At 36.8% G+C, this 6,895-nt stretch overlaps 1 protein-coding gene and 1 pseudogene across 1 annotated transcript in view; both read right to left on the bottom strand.

Annotated features, from left to right (window-relative positions):
- The window catches only part of mad2l2 (mitotic arrest deficient 2 like 2), a 42,078-nt gene continuing 35,183 nt past the window's right edge, over positions 1–6,895 (bottom strand). The window contains exon 9 of the transcript XR_010525660.2: positions 1–109. The gene's annotated coding sequence lies outside the window, so the exon portion shown is untranslated. The remainder of the gene's footprint in view (positions 110–6,895) is intronic.
- On the bottom strand, positions 1,904–4,832 carry LOC141279835 (mitotic spindle assembly checkpoint protein MAD2B-like; annotated as a pseudogene).

Genomic DNA, 6,895 nt, shown 5'->3' with positions numbered 1-6,895 from the left:
CTGTGCTCCTTCCCAACCACGAAACTTACAGAGTGGTTGTATTTGCTGGGAGTCTGCTCAGGTTACAGAAGCAGCACTAGAATTCGTCCAGTTAAGAGTTGATCTACCACTGAAAACATTTTAGAGACATTATTTACATATTGAAAAAGTGTTGCTTTAAGAGCCATGAAACCTTCCACTAGACTGTATTTTTAACTTTTCATATCTTTGACAAGTTTAATATAGTGTTGCTAGTGATGTAGGTGTTTTTCCACTCATATGAGGTTAACCTACATTGTGGTCTAACAGCGATGCAAGTCTGACAATTTAACTGGTGTAGAAATGTGCAGGTAAAAATAAAACTGAACAAACTTCATCATCACAGCTGAAGCGATTCTGTCTCTCTATGATCCAAATGAATCCTTTTAATACTCGAGTCTAGATAAATAAAAGCTGTGGGTGTGTTGCATACAGCATTTCTTAAAGGTCATGTTCTTTCTGATCCCATTTTTTAAACTTTAGTTAGTGTGTAATGTTGCTATAATAGCATTAATAATACCTGTAAAATGATAAAACTCAAAGTTCACTGCCAGGTGATCAGTGTTGGGGGTAACGCATTACAAGTAACGTGCATTACGTAATAATATTACTTTCCTAAAGTAATGAGGAAAGTAATGCATTACTTTATAAATGTACACATTAATATTTTAGTTACTTTTTTAAGAAAGTAATGCGAGTTACTTTTCAGTTTAATTAATTACTTTTAAAAATAGAATAATGTACTGAATTAAACTAAACATATTAACAGAGAATTACACACTCTGTGCGCCTGAGATGGCAGGCCAGAGCTTGACATTTTTGCGACCCAAAAAAACACCTGCAAGGCCTGAAAGAGATCAAGCCTCAGCCAAGTAAGAAAAAGTAACGCAAAAGTAACAGAATTCGCCTTTCAAGCCTACAGTGAACGGCTGGTTTGGACTACAGCCCTCTACTTCCTGCTTTAATGACGTCAGTAAAACAGTTTTTTGACTAAACTCCGCCCACAGGAATACGTCGGCCGCCAGCTTAGCTAACAGCAAGCTAAGCTGCTATCCAATCACAAGACACTAAACAAACTACACAATCAGAACTCGATACGTATTCCTGAAGGAGGGACTTCATAAAACAAGGAAGACATTAGCCCGAGGACAGTGAAAACAGCGCTATAGAGATAAGTAGATTATGTGAAAAATACTGAGTTTTTTTTACATGTGAAACATGAACACATGTTATATTGCGCACTGTAAACACAATCAAAGCGTCAAAAACACAGAAAGAACGGGACCTTTAAGGTACATACCAGGCAAAACATACAAAAAGAGATCTACAAAAAAGCTTAAACTTGCATTAGATAACATTAAAAATCACACGATAAAAGAGAAAAATGCAACCTTTTGCCACATCCTAAGTAACAACAGATATATAAATGAGAAGAGAGAGAGAGATTCACAAAAAACCTAAACATCTGTACAGTACAGTACAATGTAAAATCTTGAAGAATATTAAATGCATGAAATAGCCAGAAATCTCACTGGTAAACATTAGTTTTACTCACTAAAACAACGAGCAGATATGCAGGCATCTTTGCTCACAATCTGTTTTAAAATAACACATGCTCGATATAAAACCACTTCCTGTGTTTAGGGTGGAGTTGAGAACATTTTGTTTTGATAATTTTGCAATGCTGATTTAAGCTTAAAAATCTACACTTTATGATGTGACTACATGCCTCATGAACATGAAATGTTATTTATTAAAATGTATAATGTCTTTATTTATAAATACTTTTTTTCTAGATGAGAAATGACACAGCTTTTAGTTCTACAATGTACAACTATGTGTGTGTGTGTGTGTGTGTGTGTGTGTGTGTGTGTGTGTGTGTGTGTCATACCTTGAGAATATCAGAGGTCATAGTTTTTAGAGGAATGAGTTTTGGTTTCCATGTGAATTTCCTGCTCATCTGCTACAATCCATGGAAAGTCCTGGAAAATATACACAAAACAGACAAGACAATGAATGTGTGCAGAGATCGGAGCTTCAATGTAAAAGAGCATTTGAAGTACAACACAAAACATTTCTTTAAGAAGGAAATGCAATACTAAAAGTTGTTACATATTATCCAGTAGATTTAAGTGTACAGGTAGTGAAATTTGTAGCCAAAATAAAACCAGCTGTAAATGATTAAATAAGATTTGGCTCGTTTGCAAGTCAGGTTTGTCAGATCCTATTATTTACCCAGTACTACTTCTCAAGCAAGATTATTTAGATGCCCAGAAAGCAGTAGGGTGGACTAAATGTGGGGCAGAGGCATCATAGCTTCCTTAAAACTTACTAACTTCCACCCTTAGACAAAAAGGAACTACACTGCATAAACTCATTCTGCATTTCTAGCGGTTTCTGCTGAACTTATCAATATTTTTCAATAATTTAAACAATGAATGATCTGAACTTTCAACAAGCCTCACCTTGATGACCTGAACTTTCTCCATATTTCTTGTGGCAGCTTCCCTGGTGTGTACCAGTACTGTGAATGTGCATCCTGCAGCAGAGTGAAAAAGATCATGGATTTGTATGTTATGATCTTTACGGTTAATAAACGAGAGGTCATGTTTTGATTTAGCAAATGCTGATCCTATACCAGGAGGATTGTTGTCCAGAACAGCGTCATCCAGAGGCGCGGGAAGATATTTTCGGTAGCGGGTGCGGGGTGCGGGGGGGGTTATAGAATAGAGTTATAGAATTCTAATGTTGTTCACAAGCTCTGTATTCTGCAGACCACTCTACCTATGTCTTCTTTTAAAAAAATCACTCGCCCCTCCCATCCATAAAGTAGCCTACAGCTGAGCTGACGGGGCATACAAACTATATAGCCTATTGCAACATAGTAGAGATTCTCTGCCCAGGACGTTATTTTCCGCTACTATCCTCAGGCCGGGCCATAAGCATATTTTGAATCATTACTTTATTAGCGCAATTGGGGAGAAAGCTATGCCATAATCAGAAATATTATGACTATATTTAGGCCAAAGTAACAAATGTTTCCAAAAAGTTACACAAATTACAAATTACAAAATGATTTGTAAAAGTTACAAAATGCAACGCGAGTCAGGTGCGGAGTCTCCTCTGGCACGCATCACGCACCGGGCATGCTGTGCGGTATGGTGGAGCTTAAGTGCAACATGGAGTTTGAAGATGTAAAGAAAAAAGAAAAACAGGAGAATTAACTTTGAGCAAGTTTGGAGGAAAGTCGGAGGTATGGAACCAGTTTATGTACACATATGCATTCTCACTGGTCCCAGTAGTACGCCTTTTTGTTGTCCTTTGGTTAAGTTTTTAATATTTCTAAACTCTGACATAATAACTTTATTGACATTACTCGAGTTAAGGCGATTATAGTGGTCCTTTCAATTCACGGGTATCATTTAATTCTATTTTTCACGTAAATGTAATATTTGTGTCTTTACGTTTTGTTTCACGTTGCCATGCCTCCTGCGGTGTAAAAATAAGATATTTTTCGACTTTAAAATTCCAAAATCATGTCCTAAATTGTCGGAATATATTCCAAATGGATTCATTTGAATTTATAGACATTTAACATTAAAATCGATGCATGGGAATAATTTATATAATTTTTTTGAAATACCTTTTAAATGTCGCATGCATGTTCCTTATTGTACATATATAATTTAGTTCCTTTTACGTCGTTTTAATAATTTAATTCAACCGTTTATACTTTCATTCAATAAAGCACATGTTCTGTAACATTTACAAGTGCGTTAAACACCGCAAAACAATTTGGCTATATTTTTTAATATTTTTGAAAAGATGACGAACTAGAAAATCGTTTACTGAACCTAGCTTAGCTTGGACGCATTTTTCCATCGGAATATGTTTAAAATATCAAAATGGGCCAACATATTTTGATTAAAATATATTCTAAAACCATGCTAAATTATTTTAAGAGTAGTAGACCTTCTAATATAGGCCAACCACACTCCACAGTTCATTCTTGTTCGTTTTATATGTGTTTCATTGTTGCTTGCACTTTTTACGCATGCAAACTAAAATACTATTTATATGGTGCGACCATTGTAAATCAATGCGAATCATTGTAAAAATGTATTAGCAATACATACCTTAATAACTAGTCCTCGGGAATTTTGCGTTGTGTGATTGAAAAAAATCCAAAATTCTCTTTTGAGACATTGCGAAGCTGATAGATAACTCATTCGGCGTTCAGTATGTGGCTGTGAGTGTGCGTGCTTGTGTGTTATGCTTATGCCTATTACAGCATATCGGCTGAATGCAATCACGTCGTCAAGACAGAATCTGATAGAATCTGGCTAATACACACTGAAATAAATTAAATCATTTTAAAATTACTAAAATTATCCCTCTCTTCATCACACACCCAACATGGCATACAAAATGTCTTTGTACAGAAACAAACCAAAATCAAGAGATATTTATGAGATATAATTTTACTGTCATCGCAGTTTTAAATCTCTGCCACCAGGGGGTGCTGCAGCACCCCCACTTCCCGCGCCCCTGGCGTCATCCACACTAATCTTTAGGATCACAGCTCTCAGCAGCTGTTCCACATGGGACAGCAAAGTCTCTGAGCTGCCACAGAAAAAAAACATGCATACATGAGACACATGCATAACCTCTGCTTTGATTTGAGAACACTGAACACAGAATCCCTCACCTGATGTATAGCAGTGCGATATCTCAAACACAAATCTTTCCACTGGGTGGTGCTCTTTATCCATTATAACTACAACCACTTTCTCAGTTTCATTTTTCAGACACATCACATCACTTTTTTTTTCATTGATCAGGTTTGTGGTGAATGGCCACCTCCAAAACTCAGACAGAATATCGGCAACTAACGAATTTGTAAAGTGTACCATCTGAGTATTAACCAACAGGGCATATAACCAGAGTGCACATTCGGTATCTCAAAATTCTGTTTCTAAAAGAAGATTTATTTTCATGTAACCAAAAAGAACACTCACTACAATATAAAAAGGTGTGGTGTGATACTTTCAATTACATTAAACAAAATTCTTTGGCTTAATCTCAATTCTAGATCAAGGATCAAAGTTAATTATAGAAAAGTCGATTATATTGGTTATTTTTAGTCTCAGACTTTTTGGACAGCATAAGATAACGAAAACCAAAATAATCGCGCTGGGTCACAGTTTGGTTTTGTTTAGTGTGAGTGCGCCCCTGACTAACTTACTGACTTTCATTCCAGACCTAGATGCAAATAGATTTTACCTTCTTTCATTAAGGCCTGAAACAAACACTTGTTTATGATTAATGCATATTCCAATTTCAAACAATTCCTTTCAAAACAGCAACTTCATTAGCAATTTATTGTTTGTTTGCCTTTTAAACACTGATATTAACAGTTCCTCAGAGTGTCTGAGGTTTTTAAGAAACCATTTTTAAGAAAATTTTAAGTACGCAGATGACATGGCTTTGGTAGGACTTCTCAAAAAACGTGATATAAATAAGTTGGTTGAATATATGAAATATGTTGAGGAACTCCTGGGCTGGTGATAATAGTGCTGGTATTAAATAAAGAAAACCAAGGCTTAGTTATCAGTACTAGGCAAGATGTTGCAGTTGTGCCAGTAGAGGGTCACTCGGTTGAGATTGTTGATCATTTTAAATATCCTGGCACATACAGTCTTGTTCAAAATAATAGCAGTACAATGTGACTAACCAGAATAATCAAGGTTTTTAGTATATTTTTTATTGCTACGTGGCAAACAAGTTACCAGTAGGTTCAGTAGATTCTCAGAAAACAAATGAGACCCAGCATTCATGATATGCACGCTCTTAAGGCTGTGCAATTGGGCAATTAGTTGAATTAGTTGAAAGGGGTGTGCTCAAAAAAATAGCAGTGTGGCATTCAGTCACTGAGGTCATCAATTTTGTGAAGAAACAGGTGTGAATCAGGTGGCCCCTATTTAAGGATGAAGCCAACACTTGTTGAACATGCATTTGAAAGCTGAGGAAAATGGGTCGTTCAAGAAATTGTTCAGAAGAACAGCATACTTTGATTAAAAAGTTGATTGGAGAGGGGAAAACCTATAAAGAGGTGCAAAAAATGATAGGCTGTTCAGCTAAAATGATCTCCAATGCCTTAAAATGGAGAGCAAAACCAGAGAGACGTGGAAGAAAACGGAAGACAATCATCAAAATGGATAGAAGAATAACCAGAATGGCAAAGGCTCAGCCAATGATCACCTCCAGGATGATCAAAGACAGTCTGGAGTTACCTGTAAGTACTGTGAGAGTTAGAAGACGTCTGTGTGAAGCTAATCTATTTTCAAGAATCCCCCGCAAAGTCCCCCTGTTAAAAAAATGGCATGTGCAGAAGAGGTTACAATTTGCCAAAGAACACATCAACTGGCCTGAAGAGAAATGGAGGAACATTTTGTGGACTGATGAGAGTCAAATGGTTCTTTTTGAGTCCAAGGGCCACAGGCAGTTTGTGAGACGACCCCCAAACTCTGAATTCAAGCCACAGTACACAGTGAAGCATGGAGGTGCAAGCATCATGATATGGGCATGTTCCTCCTACTATGGTGTTGGGCCTATTTATCGCATACCAGGGATCATGGATCAGTTTGCATATGTTAAAATACTTGAAGAGGTCATGTTGCCCTATGCTGAAGAGGACATGCCCTTGAAATGGTTGTTTCAACAAGACAATGACCCAAAACACACTAGTAAACGGGCAAAGTCTTGGTTCCAAACCAACAAAATTAATGTTATGGAGTGGCCAGCCCAATCTCCAGACCTTAATCCAATTGAGAACTTGTGGGGTGATATCAAAAATGCTGTTTCTGAAGCAAAACCA

Source organism: Paramisgurnus dabryanus, chromosome 11 (genome assembly GCF_030506205.2).
Source record: "Paramisgurnus dabryanus chromosome 11, PD_genome_1.1, whole genome shotgun sequence".
Taxonomy (NCBI): Eukaryota; Metazoa; Chordata; class Actinopteri; order Cypriniformes; family Cobitidae; genus Paramisgurnus; species Paramisgurnus dabryanus.
Note: the sequence above shows the minus strand (reverse complement) of the source record. Positions and strands in the feature narration are given on the sequence as shown.